At 46.7% G+C, this 16,934-nt stretch overlaps 1 long non-coding RNA gene and 1 pseudogene across 2 annotated transcripts; both read left to right on the top strand.

Moving 5' to 3' along the window:
- The first annotated feature begins 2,200 nt into the window (after window positions 1–2,200).
- Window positions 2,201–2,310, top strand: LOC111590237 (uncharacterized; annotated as a pseudogene).
- A 1,602-nt stretch (window positions 2,311–3,912) lies between these two features.
- LOC100272260 (uncharacterized) lies at window positions 3,913–6,497 on the top strand. 2 transcript variants are annotated; one of them, NR_160288.1, is made up of 4 exons: window positions 3,913–4,049; window positions 4,366–4,886; window positions 4,979–5,710; window positions 6,088–6,458. It is a non-coding gene; the product is annotated as an uncharacterized lncRNA (long non-coding RNA). The 2 variants fall into 2 exon arrangements; NR_160289.1 differs by having other exon boundaries at window positions 3,917–4,049; window positions 4,366–5,710; window positions 6,088–6,497.
- Window positions 6,498–16,934: the final 10,437 nt, after the last annotated feature.

Raw genomic sequence — 16,934 nt, 5'->3', positions numbered from 1 at the left:
TTGAGAGAGAAAGTGATCCGTGTGTTATTTGTCGCTCTTGTCACTTGGTTTTTGCAATCGTGCTTTCTTGATTCTTTCATTGCGATCAAACTCACTTGTAATTGAGGCAAGAGACACCAATCTTGTGGTGATCCTTGTAGGAACTTTGTGTTCCAAGTGATTGAGAAAAGAAAGCTCACTCGGTCCGAGGGACCGTTTGAGAGAGGGAAGGGTTGAAAGAGACCCGGCCTTTGTGGCCTCCTCAACGGGGAGTAGGTTTGCAAGAACCGAACCTCGGTAAAACAAATCCGTGTGTCACACTCTTCATTTGCTTGCGATTTGTTTTCCACCCTCTCTCTCGGACTCGTTTCTTTATTACTAACGCTAACCCGGCTTGTAGTTGTGTTTATATTTGTAAATTTCAGTTTCGCCCTATTCACCCCCCCCCCTCTAGGCGACTTTCACCTTTTATAGGCGTAAGGAGAGGATCCAGGTGTACAATGGGGGGTGTAGCAGAGTGCTACGTGTCTAGCGGGGGAGCGCTAGCGCCCTAAGTACACGCCGATGTGGCAGCCGGAGAGATTTTGGCACCCAGCTGGTGTGATGTCGTGGTCGTCGGAGGAGCGATGGAGCCTGGCGGAGGGACAGCTGTCGGAGCGGTTGGGTCCTTGCTGACGTCCTCTTGCTTCCATAAGGGGGCTGAGAGCCGCCGTCGTCACAGAGCATGCGGGGCGATATCATTGCCTATCTGGTGGAGCTAGCCAGATAGGACACCGGTCTTGTTCCCTGCGGCCCGAGTCAGCTCAGGGTAGGGTGATGATGGCGCCTCCTGTTGACGTGGCGAGCCTGTGCCCTAGGTTAGGCGATGTGGAGGCTCCTCCGAAGCCGAGGTCGAGTCTGCCTTCCATGGCCGAGGCCGAGTCCGAGCCCCTGGGTCGGGCGAGGCGGAGGTCGTCGGCAGAGGCCAGGGCGGAGTCCGAGCCCTGGGGTCGGGCGAAGCGGAGTTCGTCGTCTTCTGGGGCTGAGCCCGAGTCCGAGCCCTGGGTCGGGCGGAGCGGAGTTCGTCGTCTTCTGGGGCTGAGCCCGAGTCCGAGCCCTGGGTCGGGCGGAGCGGAGTTCGTCGTCTTCCGGGACTTAGCCCGAGTCCGAGCCCTGGGTCGGGCGGAGCGGAGTTCACCGTCTTCCGGGGCTGAGCCCGAGTCCGAGCCATGGGTCGGGCGGAGCGGAGTTCGCCGTCTTCCGGGGCTTAGCCCGAGTCCGAGCCCTGGGTCGGGCGGAGCGGAGTTCGCCGTCTTCCGGGGCTTAGCCCGAGTCCGAGCCCTGGGTCGGGCGGAGCGGAGTTTCCTATGGTGCCTTTGGCAGGGCCTGACTGCCTGTCAGTCTCACTCTGTCAGGTGACACTGCAGTCGGAGTGGCGCAGGCGGCGCTGTCCTTCTGTCAGGCCGGTTAGTGGAGCGGCGAAGTGACGGCGGTCACTTCGGCTCTGCCGGAGGGCGCGCGTCAGGATAAAGGTGTCAGGCTACCTTTGGATTAAATGCTCCTGCGACTTGGTCGGTCGGTGCGGCGATTTAGTCAGGGTTGCTTCTTAGCGAAGGCAGGGCCTCGGGCGAGCCGGAGATATGTTCGCCGTCGGAGGGGGGGCCTCGGGCGAGACGGAAATCCTCCGGGGTCGGCTGCCCTTGTCCGAGGCTAGGCTCGGGCGAGGCGTGATCGAGTCACTCGAATGGACTGATCCCTGACTTAATCGCACTCATCAGGCCTTAGCAACTTTATGCTGATGGGGGTTACCAGCTGAGAATTAGGAGTCTTGAGGGTACCCCTAATTATGGTCCCCGACAGGTAGTATTCCTCGCTATCCCCGGAGCATCGACTTCCTCGGCCATCCTTCCTTTACCCTCGGTAAGAAGCCTCCACCCCTCCCTCTTTCATCGTGGTTTGATCGTAACCGGCGTCCAGTTTCTGCGATGACATCAGTTTTGTGTGTCATGCATTGCGTACGAAGGCTTAGGTCTGTTATTCTCCCCCGCTTTTCGTCTAATAACGTGTTGTTACACCATGTATAGACCATTACATTACAGATGGCCTGTAAGAACCCACCCAAGCTTACTCTGAAAGGAAGCCACACGTAGCGTAACACTCCCATAGAGTACCATATCGCTAGATGAAAGAGGACGAACGATCGAACAAACTATAAAAATTAGGTCGGACTCCTTTTCAACTCATATTTTTATCGGTCTTTTGGCTAAGATAAAATGTAATATTTGTTCTTATCAGTTTAATATCTGATATATGGATCATTCACATGATACTAAATTTATTTTTTTATTTTTTATGGGTGTCAAAATATAATTGTATGTTGTCGTAATATGCGGTCATTGTACTGGTTTATATTAACTTTTGTTTTTGTTTAGGCCACAGCTCGTAGCAACCTTTTCAGCTCAACTTAGTAATTCTTCCGTTTTTTAATCTGTCGCCGTTTAGTTAAAAATAAACTAACGAACGACAAATATTCGAGAAGGGACGTAGTAGTAAACAAAAAATCAATACATGTATAGGTTTAACGTGCAATGTATGATGAGCTTGTGCCTGACCGGCACTCCCGCAGAGTAACTCTGATCATTGTGACGCAAAAAGGATGCATAGAAAAGGCTCCAACAGAAGCGCTACATTTTCAGGCCCTGAAACGAACGGTGCTGTTTTTTTTTTCCGATTGGTGACTGGTGTGATCGTTGAGCATTGGTCAGGTCAACACGTCAAGCTTTTTCGCGTTCTCTGTGCCTTCCTTCAGCCGCACTCTACAAGAAAAGTTTGATCCTTAACTTTTTCTCTTTATTATTTATCCCTTCTAAACAAGAGAACTTTTATTTCTCTTCTCTAGACTAGGAGCAAACTGGCGATGAATACCTTAGTCAAAAAGGCATATCCTGGTTCAATTTCAAGAAAATAGAAGAACGTCTACTCATTATTAAGGCCCCAAAGTCATAGCGACCCGCCCGCAAACGCCGCCCCCTCGCCCCTCGCCTCCCTTTCCCAGATTCTGCCACGCGCGCAACAGTCGTCGAGAATAGATCCCCCATCCCCCACCGCCGCGTGTCCACTACAACAATCCACAGTCGCCGCCCCACCGCATCCGCGACCGCACCACAGCCCGTGTGTGCCGAAATAAGGTGTTGTTTGGTTCACAAAATGTAACATAAAGAGTAATAATAATGATTTACACTCGATTACTGACGGTAACAAGTTTGAATAGTCCGGTATCAATTTTTAGTATGGTATCTAATTACGGTTGGACTAAAACAAACATAATTTAACGTTATCACTTATCAATTACGTTACAAATATGTGAACCAAACGGTACCCAAGTGCAAGTGTCGTGGATCACCGTCGACGACCGTCGAGTATGGCAAGTCCCTAGACCGGTACACATTCTCCGTGACCGGAAATACAACAGCCTACTCCTACGTGCTCTGCCGCTCGGGCAGCACCGCAACATCCACGACGCTGTCATCGGCTTGTTGCAGCCCATCATGGCCTACAACCCTGCTTGTTTCAGCTTTTCGTAACTTCTGACCACCAAAAACTACTACGGACTATCAAATACTTAGCTTTTCAGTCAGCTTCTATAAAATTCGTTTGGGTAAAAATTATTCAAAATCAACATAAACATATAATCGATTGAGTCGTCGCAATAGTAGTAATCCATCACTTTATAGATCTAGAGCCTTATGGATAACTTTATCTTTCTTCACACGTAATTTTAATAATACTCAGATTATTCACACAGCTAATTCTCACAGCTAGATTCTCGGAAAAGCTAGTCAGAAAAAACTAAACCAGTCCTACAACTAGCGCTGCAGCGGGCCCCTCCCCCGGCAACAGCTTCTGCATCCGCGACCACCGCCCGCCCCCCTCCCCCGAGATATGCGCCGGTGTCTTCCACTCCGTCCCTGGGCCAACCGGGTGGTGGTGTCAGCGCCGGTGTCTTCCTCTCCGTCCCTGGGCTTGGGTTTCCATGGCGGTGGCGAGGGTAACGCCGACCTCAGCCCTATTACTCGGAGGTCCAACCAGATGTAAACTGCTCCTTCCCTCCAAGTTCTTCTCGACTAGATCCTTGCCTCGTCGTCCGGGCACTGTTTCTTTCCTTGCTTTTTTAACAACAAGGCCCAAATAATTTATCAATGTACGCATCAAATGGCATGCTCCATTTTTTTGAAGTGAACATGTGCTAAGCTCCTGCAATTTGTTCAACGTAGTGCATAGTAGTAGCAGTGAGTACTGACTACTGAGTGTTAATTACCATTCAATTGCATCCTGATGGACCCCTTCACCCATAATTTTAACAACATTCTTATCAAATAGATGACATTTGAAACATTTCTTCCGCAGAGCCTTTTGTACTTCTACAGTGCTGCGAGAGCAAGGAGAGTAGGAGCCCAAAGCCCCAAACGCTCTTTGTTTCGCTCTGCGTGCATGCACGCGTGTTCGATGCATTAGGACGGACTTTGAAGAGGCTAGAGCAACAGTTACCGTGTAGGTGAGCTGAATGAAATTGGCCAGGAGAGGAAACAATCGGTCTATAAAAAAGTTTATAGCTAATTTAGATAAGATCATACTTTCTTATGATTGAATAATTCTCTGTCTGTGTTCTAACTGCGTCCTTTCTCAGTGTTATACTGTCCCAATTTACAGAACAACAGATGAACCGTAATGAGTCATTCCGAAGATAGTTGAAGTCCAGTGTTATTACCGCAATTAATATCTACCTCTCCACATTATGCCCCTTATCTTACTCCATCAGTACGAATGGCTGATATTAATGTGTCTCATTTTCAGTTAATCTAGCTGTTGTATCTAACTTAGATATCAGGCTGCTGAAATTGCTTAAAGACCATTAATATCTCTGATATGTAAGTGCCTGTGAATTGCCCTATATGCTTAATTACTTCAGTATGATAAATGACTCATTTTTGTGACAATGCTTTTCGATGATGTATGGAAGCATGGACTGTTATTTCCTTTCCATTCTGAAGATGCAAGGTCAATTCCCTCACTCCATCAAGCAAATGTGTTTACTTATGAGATTGAGATGCGAGCTTAAGTTGCTCACAGTATTCAAATAAAATCACCTACTTATTTTGCTCCTGAAGTAAACCATGGGCGATTCTCTTCATTAGTTCAAACAAACACATCTACTCATGTACCCTTTTCTGGTGGAGCTAGAGAACAACAAGTTCACTTTACTCCTCAACCAAACCAAGTAAGAAACCACTTCATTTTCTCACTTCTGAGAGTTCTTTGCCAAAGAAAGTACGTGAATCTATGAATTAATCATGATATTTGATATTTGATAGTTGAATCTGTTTGTATTGATCTTGAGCATTATGATATTCTGAACTGAGATAGTTCATTACTTGTCCTAGCACTTTCCATCGCTGCATTATATTTTATCCGCCAGCTTATATCTTTCACTGCCCTTTCTCTTGGGTAAGTATGTTTACCTCTTGTAAGTTGTAACTGGTTAGTTGAGTTTTACAACGTTATGTCTGTTCTAATGGCAATTTCTCTATCTGGACAACCACTGCCTGGACAAGCAGTAATGGTTAAGCCATCTGAGGCTGAAAAGAACTTAGCTCAGGCAAATGTGACATCAGGTGGTGCCGCTTCAGGTGGAGCAAGAAAGTTGTATGTTGGCAATCTTCACTCAAATATTACCGAAGACCAATTGAGATAGGTACATTTGATATGATCTTGTATTGCTCACCCCACTTATTATGCATTTATCATACCCTTTTTTCTTTATGATTTTCTTGAATTCTTGATTGAAAAAACGCACCTGAGGCTATAGCAAAAGTTTTTAGTATATTTTGTCAATTAATTATTTGCTTATGTATTGGGATATGTTGGTGCTTCGTTTTAATAAGGCGTACTAAATAACTGTTTCAGTTAGGCTATCTTCAGCAACTTCCTCTAAATTTCATCCTCTAAAAGAATATTCTTCGTCCTTTACAGTACACTCTAAAAAATTTCATCCTCTATATCTCTACCATCTCCAGCAACGTTTCTTAAATTTTGTCCTCTATATCCCATGTTCTATATTTTTTCTGACAGATGTGGGTCCGACCCATGCTCCAATGTCGTTGCCTCCTATGAGCTCTTGGTCCCATGAGCTGCATGTGGGCCATCCTCGTCGTATCAGCACTATGCCCCTGCTGGCCGGCTGCGTAGCGAACACACAGAGGAACGCTAAATGTAGCACGTGTAGACAGCGTCCGGTATTTTACCGAAGGCTTTACCGTCTGTTGCTGGACCAGCAATAGAGCTCGGCGTCCTGTAAATTTGGCGGACAGGACCACATACAGGTCCTTGTTGGACACAGTCTTAGTCCTGTGAGTTCCAGGTTTTCGCTTGTGGTACCTATGAACATGAAACCTGTTTACTTTGAGGAATGTACTTTATTTCCATCTTAAGTTAGTCTATTCAAACGGAATATGGATATATTAACCGAAATTTTCTGCAGTAGCATAGATCAATGACTTGGACGAGTTGCTCGGTTTTGTTTTGGACCTTTGGTTGATACTTATGCGGCGTAGGATTTCAGTAGATTGCTTTATATGTGGTGCACTTCAAGGAACCAGCATGTAGTGGGCTTTGTCGTAGACGGGGACGGGCTGCCGGAGGCAACGTGAGCCGAGCAGCAGCAGCAGCAGCTACCAAGCTTTTTTTTAGCGATAATACAATGGCGCTGCTCTTGGCACGTAACGTAATCCGCGGCCTTCGATCGAGGAAGAAAGAGCCCGTATCAGAATTCTTCTTTTCCGTGCTTGTAGTCATTGTTGTAGTTGTAGGTGAGCGTTTGTTGGGTTGCCGACTTGCGTTGGTCGGTTGGGCAAGTAGCTGTACATGCATGTCTGGTCGATGGGACAAAACAGATCGAACGCGACGGGCTCGGGGTGTCACGCTGGGTCTCGTTGACACCTCAAAGCCCAAAGCGCGCGCTGGATGCCGTGCCGAGTTCGACGGCGGACGTGTGCACCAAGCACGATTCGTCGTCGCGTGCTTGAGCCGCTCCTGGATCAACCAAGCGTCCAAGCCTACCACCTATCCATCTATCTACCTTGGGATAGAATACGAGGGAGTGCAAACAGCTATTTGATTTACTAGTTTCTGCTAATCGGCGACAAAGACTATCAAATTCTGGAAAATAGAATTTGTAGGCACACCAAGTATACAATATTGTAACTTCAGGGGAAAAAATCACCAGGGTACAACTTTATAGCTAGAAAGCATCCACCATCAATTTCCAATAAACTGAATGAATATTTGGGATCCAAAGAAGTACGCAATGTTATAAGCTCTATATATGGCTTGAAGTACATAATGTTACCGGCTGCATGACTTGTTCACTGAGCCTGTAATTATTGTTTGTTGGCCAATAAAAATATCATATCTAAACTGACGCTCGACCATAACCTTCACGAGATCTAATGGATTATGCATATAAGTCAACTATATTTGGACCTGATGCAGACGCCCTTGCTGCGACACTGCCTGTGTTTAGTTTGCTGCTTCACGTGATTGCCTTCTCTAGAGTCTAGTTGTGGTGGAGGCCCAAGTCAATTGGCCAACGGCGATGGGAGTATAATCGGCTAGCGAGTGTGCAGGGGTTGTTGGACGTTTTGGCATGACCAAAGTCGCGCGACAAAGGAAAGATAATGATGCATCGCCCAACTGCCCCGTAGCAGCAGCAGCAGCAGCTGCTGTCAGTGGAAAACGAGAGGAGCATGCGCCGTGCAGCGCGCGGAGCACCACCGCAACTGCACAGCACAAGGAAGGCGCATGCGTATAGGTAGGCGGGGCAACGATCATTGATCCAGCCCGACCGGCACCGCAAACACAACACAACACAACACCCACCCCATTATTCCAAGCACGAGTCGGGTGAAGACAGGTCGCGCTCCAAGGAATTGCACCTTTGTCTTTTCCCCCTCATGTTGCGAGATCCAAGGAATTGCCGGCTCGGCCTCGGCCGATGTTGACGTTTGCATATAGGAGTAGGAGTACCGCACAGGCAGGCTCGAAGAGAGAGAGAGAGAGAGAGAGAGAGAGAGAGAGACAACAAAGTGCGGTATGGCAAGCTTTATTAGCTTTCGCTCACGCGCACCGTCCCAACGGCGCTTCAATGAGGCAAACAAAACACAAGAAGTCGTAACCCATCCCCACCCCGCGGTTTCGCAATCCTATCTCTTCGGATATTCCGGACTGATGCATCCCTCGCCCTCCCACCCGGCCAGCAAAAGCGGCGGGACGTTTTTCTCCAGCGCAAGCCAGTCGTGGTGCCATCCATCCATGCCTATGGAATTGCCAATCGAGGTGCACAGCACCACCCACACAGTGTTGCGTAGTACTGTAAGTACTTGTGTGTGACAGGAAGGTCAAGAACTCGTGCAGTCAGCAGACCTGCACAACCGCTGCGCGGGAACCAACGGTCATCCCCGGTGGAGCAGTGGGCACCACCAGACCACGCCGACCCCATTCGCCACTCTACTACTAACTTTGAATCAGCCCATCAGTGCGGGTGGGCCCAACTTCCCACCAAAAGGCCCGAGATCCCGTGACCGGTTGCGATCATGCGACCCGGGCGTCCTCTCCTGCCGTTGGCGGTCGCGGTTGCGCTCGCGACCAATTTGTTAAGAATTAATTCAACGGTGATCTCATCTTTACGAAAAGACACCCGTTCAGAAAAAGGTACAACCGTTCGTCGCCAGGATGCATGAAGCAAAGGACTCCGGGAAATAGAGATAGTTAGTGATTAGGTATCTGTTAGAAAAGGTGTCTGTTAGTGAAAAGTTGTAACTCTTTCTCTCTCTCTGTAATCCACGAAGGGGTACAAAGACACCTCTTCACTGTGTATAAATATGTACTAGATCAATGGAAAGGGACTACGAGTTCTCATTCTCTGTTCACACAACCGTTTACAATTAACACGTTATCAGCACATAGACTCAGACACTGAGTTTTGGACAGAGGAAACATCGTGGAATAGAAGAACAGAAGAACGCGAAGAAAGGAAAAACATCGCAGAATACAAGAACAGAAGAACGCGAAGAAAACTGTAAGTACAATGCCACCGATTACTCTTCGACGCGTCGTTCAGGCGATCCGCCGTGCCGTCATCAGGGAGTTCCTCCGCGCATACCGTGAAGGAATCCTCGACGACAATCGGATTGGCTTTGCCATTCACAGGGTAATGGTGAATCTGGTTAACACCGGTGTCACCGGTGTCTGGATTCCAAATCGCCGCAGTCATAATCGCAGTTCATCTCGTCGTCGTCGAGCACCACCAGTGGTGGTTCCCCCTCCACCGCCGGCGACAGCAACGTCCACACAAGTACCTGCATCAGTGTTTCAAATGGGAGGGACTTACCCGCACGGTTACTGTCCGTTTCACGGATTCGGACCATGTGCTCTGCGCGACGCAGGCGTTCTGGAGGCTACTCTCACCGCCGCCTACCAGTACTACAACTCTCAAGCGCAACCTGATGCAGTACCCATGGAGGAGATGCTCGCCACGGTCGCGGCTCCAAACCTTTACTCACCGACACCGGAGGTGGAACCTACTGCACCGCGTTGGAGACCACCAACACCGGCACCGCCAGGTTTCGGTCGTCCTCCAACCAGAGCAGCAAGAACAGGGTGTCCACCCTTCTTCAACGACGACGAGGTCATACCACCACCACCATCCGCGGTCCCGATGCCATCCCCTGCCTTGATTGAACGCAGCCGAGGTGCACAAATCGGACTGTGGGCGAACCTCAACTCCGTTAAAGTCGAATCCCCAAACTCTGACGGCGCCAGTGCATCTGGTTTCCTTCTTCTCTGATGAGGAGAGGGAGGATTCTCTGTCCTAAAAAAACAGAGGAAGAAGGGGAGGACAGGGGGATTGCTCGTGCTTATGCGGCGTACTTGGACTGACGGCAAGACGGCGGCGACCGGGACGCGAACTCGTAGGCGGCCGGACCCGCGGCTGGCGTCCGTGCAGTGCGCGCCCGCGGCTGGTGATAGTCGCCTAGAGGGGGGGTGAATAGGGCGAAACTAAAATTTACAAATATAAACACAACTACAAGCCGGGTTAGCGTTAGTAATAAGGAAACGAGTCCGCGAGAGAGGGCGCAAAACAAATCCCAAGCGAATAAGCAAGTGAGACACGGAGATTTGTTTTACCGAGGTTCGGTTCTTGCAAACCTACTCCCCGTTGAGGAGGCCACAAAGGCCGGGTCTCTTTCAACCCTTCCCTCTCTCAAACGATCCCACGGACCGAGTGAGCTTTCTCTTCTCAATCACTTGGAACACAAAGTTCCCACAAGGACCACCACAAGTTTGGTGTCTCTTGTCTCAATTACAAGTGAGTTTGATCGCAATGAAAGAATCAAGAACGGAGAAAGCAATCCAAGCGCAAGAGCTCGAAAGAACACAAGCAAATCACTCTCTCTAGTCACTATTGTGTTGTGTGGAATTTGGAGAGGATTTGATCTCTTTGGTGTGTCTAGAATTGAATGCTAGAGCTCTTGTAGTAGTTGGGAAGTGGAAAACTTGGATGCAATGAATGGTGGGGTGGTTGGGGTATTTATAGCCCCAACCACCAAAAGTGGCCGTTGGAAGGCTGTCTGTTCGATGGCACACCGGACAGTCCGGTGCACACCGGACAGTCCGGTGCCCCCGCCACGTCATCAGTGCCGTTGGAAATTGACCGTTGGAGTTCTGACTTCTGGGCCCCCCTTGATGTCCGGTGGCGCACCGGACATGCACTGTTCACTGTCCGGTGCGCCGGCATGGGCGACTCTGACTTCTGCGCGCGCTGCGCGCGCATTAAATGCCGTTGCAGGTAGCCGTTGGCGCGAAGTAGCCGTTGCTCCGAGGATGCACCGGACAGTCCGGTGAATTTTAGCGGAGCAGCTGAAGTGAAAACCCGAGGCAGGCGAGTTCCGGAGGCCGCCCTTCCTTGGAGCACCGGACATGTCCGGTGTACACCGGACAGTCCGGTGAATTATAGCGGAGTTGCCTCCGAAAATTCCCGAAGGTGGCGAGTTTGTGTTGAAGTCCTCTGGTGCACCGGACATGTCCGGTGGCGCACCGGACACTGTCCGGTGCCCCCCAGACCAGAGGTGCCTTCGGTTGCCTTTAGCTCTCTATTTGAACCCAACTTTGGTCCTTTTAATTGGCTTGATGTGAACCTTTGACACCTGTATAACTTATTAACTAGAGCAAACTAGTTAGTCCAAAGATTTGTGTTGGGCAATTCAACCACCAAAATTATATAGGAACTAGGTGTAAGCCTAATTCCCTTTCAATCTCCCCCTTTTTGGTGATTGATGCCAACACAAACCAAAGCAAATATAGAATTGCATAATTGAACTAGTTTGTATGATGTAAGTGCAAAGGTTGCTTGGAATTGAGCCAATATAAGTACTTACAAGATATGTATGGATTGTTTCTTCTTCTTTAACATTTTGGACCACACTTGCACCACATGTTTTGTTTTTGCAAAAATCTTTTGTAAATCTTTTCAAAGTTCTTTTGCAAATAGTCAAGGGTAAATGAATAAGAGTTTGCAAAGCATTTTTAAATTTTGAAATTTTCTTCCCCTGTTTCAAATGCTTTTCCTTTGACTAAACAAAACTCCCCCTAAATGAAATCATCCTCTTAGTGTTCAAGAGGGTTTTGATGATTGAAATACTATCTTCTCCCCCTTTTTAACTCAAAAAGATACCAATTGAAAAATACTCTTGGAAAACACTAAAATTTTTGAAATGGGTGGTGGTGCGGTCCTTTTGCTTTGGGCTCATACTTTCTCCCCCTTTGGCATGAATCGCCAAAAACGGAATCATTAGAGCCCTCGAAGTGCTATCTTCCCCTTTTGTCATGAAATAAATGAGTTAAGATTATACCAAAGACGAAGTCCGGACCTTTTGCCTTGGGCTCCCCCAAAGACAAAGTCCTTTTCTTGGTGCTCATGCTTTCTCCCCCATGAATGGAGAGTGACTTGGAGCGTCGGCGAGGTATGAGTTACGGAGTGGAAGCCTTTGTCTTCGCCGAAGACTCCAATTCCCTTTCAATACACCTATGACTTGGTTTGAGATAGACTTGAAAACACATTAGTCATAGCATATGAGAGAGACATGATCAAAGGTATATATAAAAGAGCTATGTGTGCAATCTTAGCAAAAGAAGTTGCGCGAATCAAGAATATTGAGCTCATGCCTAAGTTTGTTAAAAGATTGTTCATCAAGAGGCTTGGTAAAGATATCGGCTAATTGATCTTTAGTGTTAATATAAGAAATCTCGATATCCCCCTTTTGTTGGTGATCCCTTAAAAAGTGATACTGAATGGCTATGTGTTTAGTGCGGCTATGCTCGACGGGATTGTCGGCCATTTTGATTGCACTCTCATTATCACATAGCAAAGGGACTTTGGTTAATTTGTAACCGTAGTCCCGCAGGGTTTGCCTCATCCAAAGCAATTGCGCGCAACAATGGCCTGCGGCAATGTACTCGGCTTCAGCGGTGGAAAGAGCAACCGAATTTTGCTTCTTTGAAGCCCAAGACACCAAGGATCTTCCCAAGAACTGGCAAGTCCCCGATGTGCTCTTCCTATTGATTTTGCACCCCGCCCAATCGGCATCCGAATAACCAATTAAATCAAATGTGGATCCCCTAGGATACCAAAGCCCAAACTTAGGAGTATAAGCCAAATATCTCAAGATTCGTTTTACGGCTGTAAGGTGAGCTTCCTTAGGGTCGGCTTGGAATCTTGCACACATGCATACGGAAAGCATAATATCCGGTCGAGATGCACATAAATATAGCAAAGAACCTATCATCGACCGGTACACCTTTTGATCCACGGACTTACCTCCCGTGTCGAGGTCGAGATGCCCATTAGTTCCCATGGGTGTCTTGATGGGCTTGGCATCCTTCATCCCAAACTTGGTTAGAATGTCTTGAGTGTACTTCGTTTGGCTGATGAAGGTGCCCTCATGGAGTTGTTTGACTTGGAATCCTAGAAAATACTTCAACTCCCCCATCATTGACATCTCGAATTTCTGTGTCATGATCCTACTAAATTCCTCACAAGTAGATTCGTTAGTAGACCCAAATATGATATCATCAACATAGATTTGGCATACAAACAAATCATTTTCAAGAGTTTTAGTGAATAGAGTAGGATCGGCTTTACCGACTTTGAAGCCATTAGCAATAAGGAAATCTCTAAGGCATTCATACCATGCTCTTGGGGCTTGCTTGAGCCCATAAAGCGCCTTAGAGAGCTTATAGACATGATTAGGATACTCACTGTCTTCAAAGCCGGGAGGTTGCTCAACATAGACCTCTTCCTTGATTGGTCCATTGAGGAAGGCACTTTTCACGTCCATTTGATAAAGCTTGAAGCCATGGTAAGTAGCATAGGCCAATAATATGCGAATTGACTCAAGCCTAGCTACGGGTGCATAGGTTTCACCGAAATCCAAACCTTCGACTTGTGAATATCCTTTGGCCACGAGTCGAGCTTTGTTTCTTGTCACCACACCATGCTCGTCTTGTTTGTTGCGGAAGACCCATTTGGTTCCTACAACATTTTGGTTAGGACGTGGAACTAAATGCCATACCTCATTCCTAGTGAAGTTGTTGAGCTCCTCTTGCATTGCCACCACCCAATCCGAATCTTGGAGTGCTTCCTCTACCCTGTGTGGCTCAATAGAGGAAACAAACGAGTAATGTTCACAAAAATGTGCAACCCGAGATCGAGTAGTTACCCCCTTATGAATATCGCCGAGGATGGTGTCGACGGGGTGATCTCGTTGGATTGCTTGGTGGACTCTTGGGTGTGGCGGTCTTTGTTCTTCATCCTCCTTGTCTTGATCATTTGCATCTCCCCCTTGATCTATGCCGTCATCTTGAGGTGGCTCATTTGATTGATCTTCTTCTTCATCAACTTGAGCTTCATCCTCATTTTGAGTTGGTGGAGATGCTTGCGTGGAGGAGGATGGTTGATCTTGTACATTTGAAGGCTCTTCGGATTCCTTAGGACACACATCCCCAATGGACATGTTCCTTAGCGCGATGCATGGACCCTCTTCTTCACCTATCTCATCAAGATCAACTTGCTCTACTTGAGAGCCATTAGTCTCATCAAACACAACGTCACATGAGACTTCAACTAGCCCAGTGGACTTGTTAAAGACCCTATATGCCCTTGTGTTTGAGTCATAACCAAGTAAAAAGCCTTCTACAGTCTTAGGAGCAAATTTAGATTTTCTACCTCTCTTAACAAGAATAAAGCATTTGCTACCAAAGACTCTAAAATATGAAATGTTGGGCTTTTTACCGGTTAGGAGTTCATATGATGTCTTTTTGAGGATTCGGTGAAGATATAACCGGTTGATGGCGTAGCAAGCGGTGTTGACCGCCTCGGCCCAAAACCGATCCGAAGTCTTGTACTCATCAAGCATGGTTCTTGCCATGTCCAATAGAGTTCGATTCTTCCTCTCTACTACACCATTTTGTTGCGGCGTGTAGGGAGAAGAGAACTCATGCTTGATGCCCTCCTCCTCAAGGAAGCCTTCGATTTGAGAGTTCTTGAACTCCGTTCCGTTGTCGCTTCTTATTTTCTTGATCCTTAAGCCGAACTCATTTTGAGCCCGTCTCAAGAATCCCTTTAAGGTCTCTTGGGTTTGAGATTTTTCCTGTAAAAAGAATACCCAAGTGAAGCGAGAATAATCATCCACAATAACTAGACAGTACTTACTCCCGCCGATGCTTATGTAAGCGATCGGGCCGAATAGATCCATGTGTAGGAGTTCCAGTGGCCTGTCGGTCGTCATGATGTTCTTGTGTGGATGATGAGTGCCAACTTGCTTTCCTGCCTGGCATGCGCTACAAATCCTGTCTTTCTCAAAATGAACATTTGTTAATCCTAAAATGTGTTCTCCCTTTAGAAGCTTGTGAAGATTCTTCATCCCAACATGGGCTAGTCGGCGGTGCCAGAGCCAACCCATGTTAGTCTTAGCAATTAAGCATGTGTCGAGTTCAGCTCTTTCAAAATCTACTAAGTATAGCTGACCCTCTAACACACCCTTAAATGCTATTGAATCATCACTTCTTCTAAAGACAGTGACACCTACATCAGTAAAGAGACAGTTGTAGCCCATTTTGCATAATTGAGATACGGAAAGCAAATTGTAATCTAATGAATCTACAAGAAAAACATTGGAAATAGAATGGTCAGGAGATATAGCTATTTTACCAAGACCTTTGACCAAACCTTGATTTCCATCCCCGAATGTGATCGCTCGTTGGAGATCTTTGTTTTTCTCATAGGAGGAGAACATCTTCTTCTCCCCTGTCATGTGGTTTGTGCACCCGCTGTCGAGTATCCAACTTGTGCCCCCGGATGCATAAACCTACAAAACAAGTTTAGTTCTTGACTTTAGGTACCCAAATGGTTTTGGGTCCTTTGGCATTAGACACAAGAACTTTGGGTACCCAAACACAAGTCTTTGACCCCTTGTGCTTGCCCCCAACATATTTGGCAACTACTTTGCCGGATTTGTTAGTCAAAACATAAGATGCATCAAAAGTTTTAAATGAAAGATTATGTTCATTTGATGCAGTAGGAGTTTTCTTAGGCAACTTAGCACGGGTTGGTTGCCTAGAACTAGATGTCTCACCCTTATACATAAAAGCATGATTTGGGCCAGAGTGAGACTTCCTAGAATGAATTCTCCTAATTTTACTCTCAGGATAACCGACAGGGTACAAAATGTAACCCTCGTTATCCTGAGGCATGGGAGCTTTGCTCTTTACAAAGTTGGACAATCTCTTAGGAGGGGCACTAATTTTGACATTGTCTCCCCTTTGGAAGCCAATGCCATCCTTAATGCCCGGGCGTCTCCCATTATAAAGCATGCTACGAGCAAATTTAAATTTTTCATTTTCTAAGTTGTGCTCGGCAATTTTAGCATCTAGTTTTGCTATATGATCATTTTGTTGTTTAATTAAAGCCATATGATCATGAATAGCATTAACATCAACATCTCTACATCTAGTACAAATAGATACATGCTCAACAATAGATGTAGAGGGTTTGCAAGAATTAAGTTCAACAATCTTAGCATGAAGAATATCATTTTTATCTCTAAGATTGGAAATGGTAGCATTGCAAACATCTAGTTCTTTAGCCTTAGCAATTAAATTTTCATTTTTTACTCTAAGGCTAGTAAGAGAAATGTTTAATTCTTCAATCCTAGCAAGCAAATCATCATTATTATCTCTAGGATTGGGAATTGAAACATTACACACATGCGAATCAACCTTAGCATTTAAACTAGCATTTTCATGTCTAAGGTTGTCAATCATCTCATGGCAAGTGCTTAGCTCACTAGATAGTTTTTGACATTTTTCTATTTCTAGAGCATAAGCATTTTTAACCTTAACATGTTTCTTGTTTTCTTTAATTAGACAATCCTCTTGGGAATCCAAAAGGTCATCTTTTTCATGAATAGCACTAATCAATTCATTTAATTTTTCCTTTTGTGCTATGTTAAGGTTGGCAAAAAGGGAACGCAAGTTATCCTCCTCATCACTAGCATTATCATCACTAGAAGATTCATATTTAGTGGAGGAGTTAGATTTAACCTTCTTCCGTTTGCCGTCCTTTGCCATGAGGCACTTGTGGCCGACGTTGGGGAAGAGAAGCCCTTTGGTGACGGCGATGTTGGCGGCGTCCTCGTCGTCGGAGGAGTTGCTTGAGCTTTCGTCGGAATCCCACTCCCGACAAACATGGGCATCGCCGCCCTTCTTCTTGTAGTACCTCTTCTCCTTTCTTCTCCCCTTCTTGTCGTCGCCCCTGTCACTGTCACTTGATAATGGACATTTTGCAATAAAGTGACCGGGCTTAC

Source organism: Zea mays, chromosome 9 (genome assembly GCF_902167145.1).
Source record: "Zea mays cultivar B73 chromosome 9, Zm-B73-REFERENCE-NAM-5.0, whole genome shotgun sequence".
Taxonomy (NCBI): Eukaryota; Viridiplantae; Streptophyta; class Magnoliopsida; order Poales; family Poaceae; genus Zea; species Zea mays.
Note: the sequence above shows the minus strand (reverse complement) of the source record. Positions and strands in the feature narration are given on the sequence as shown.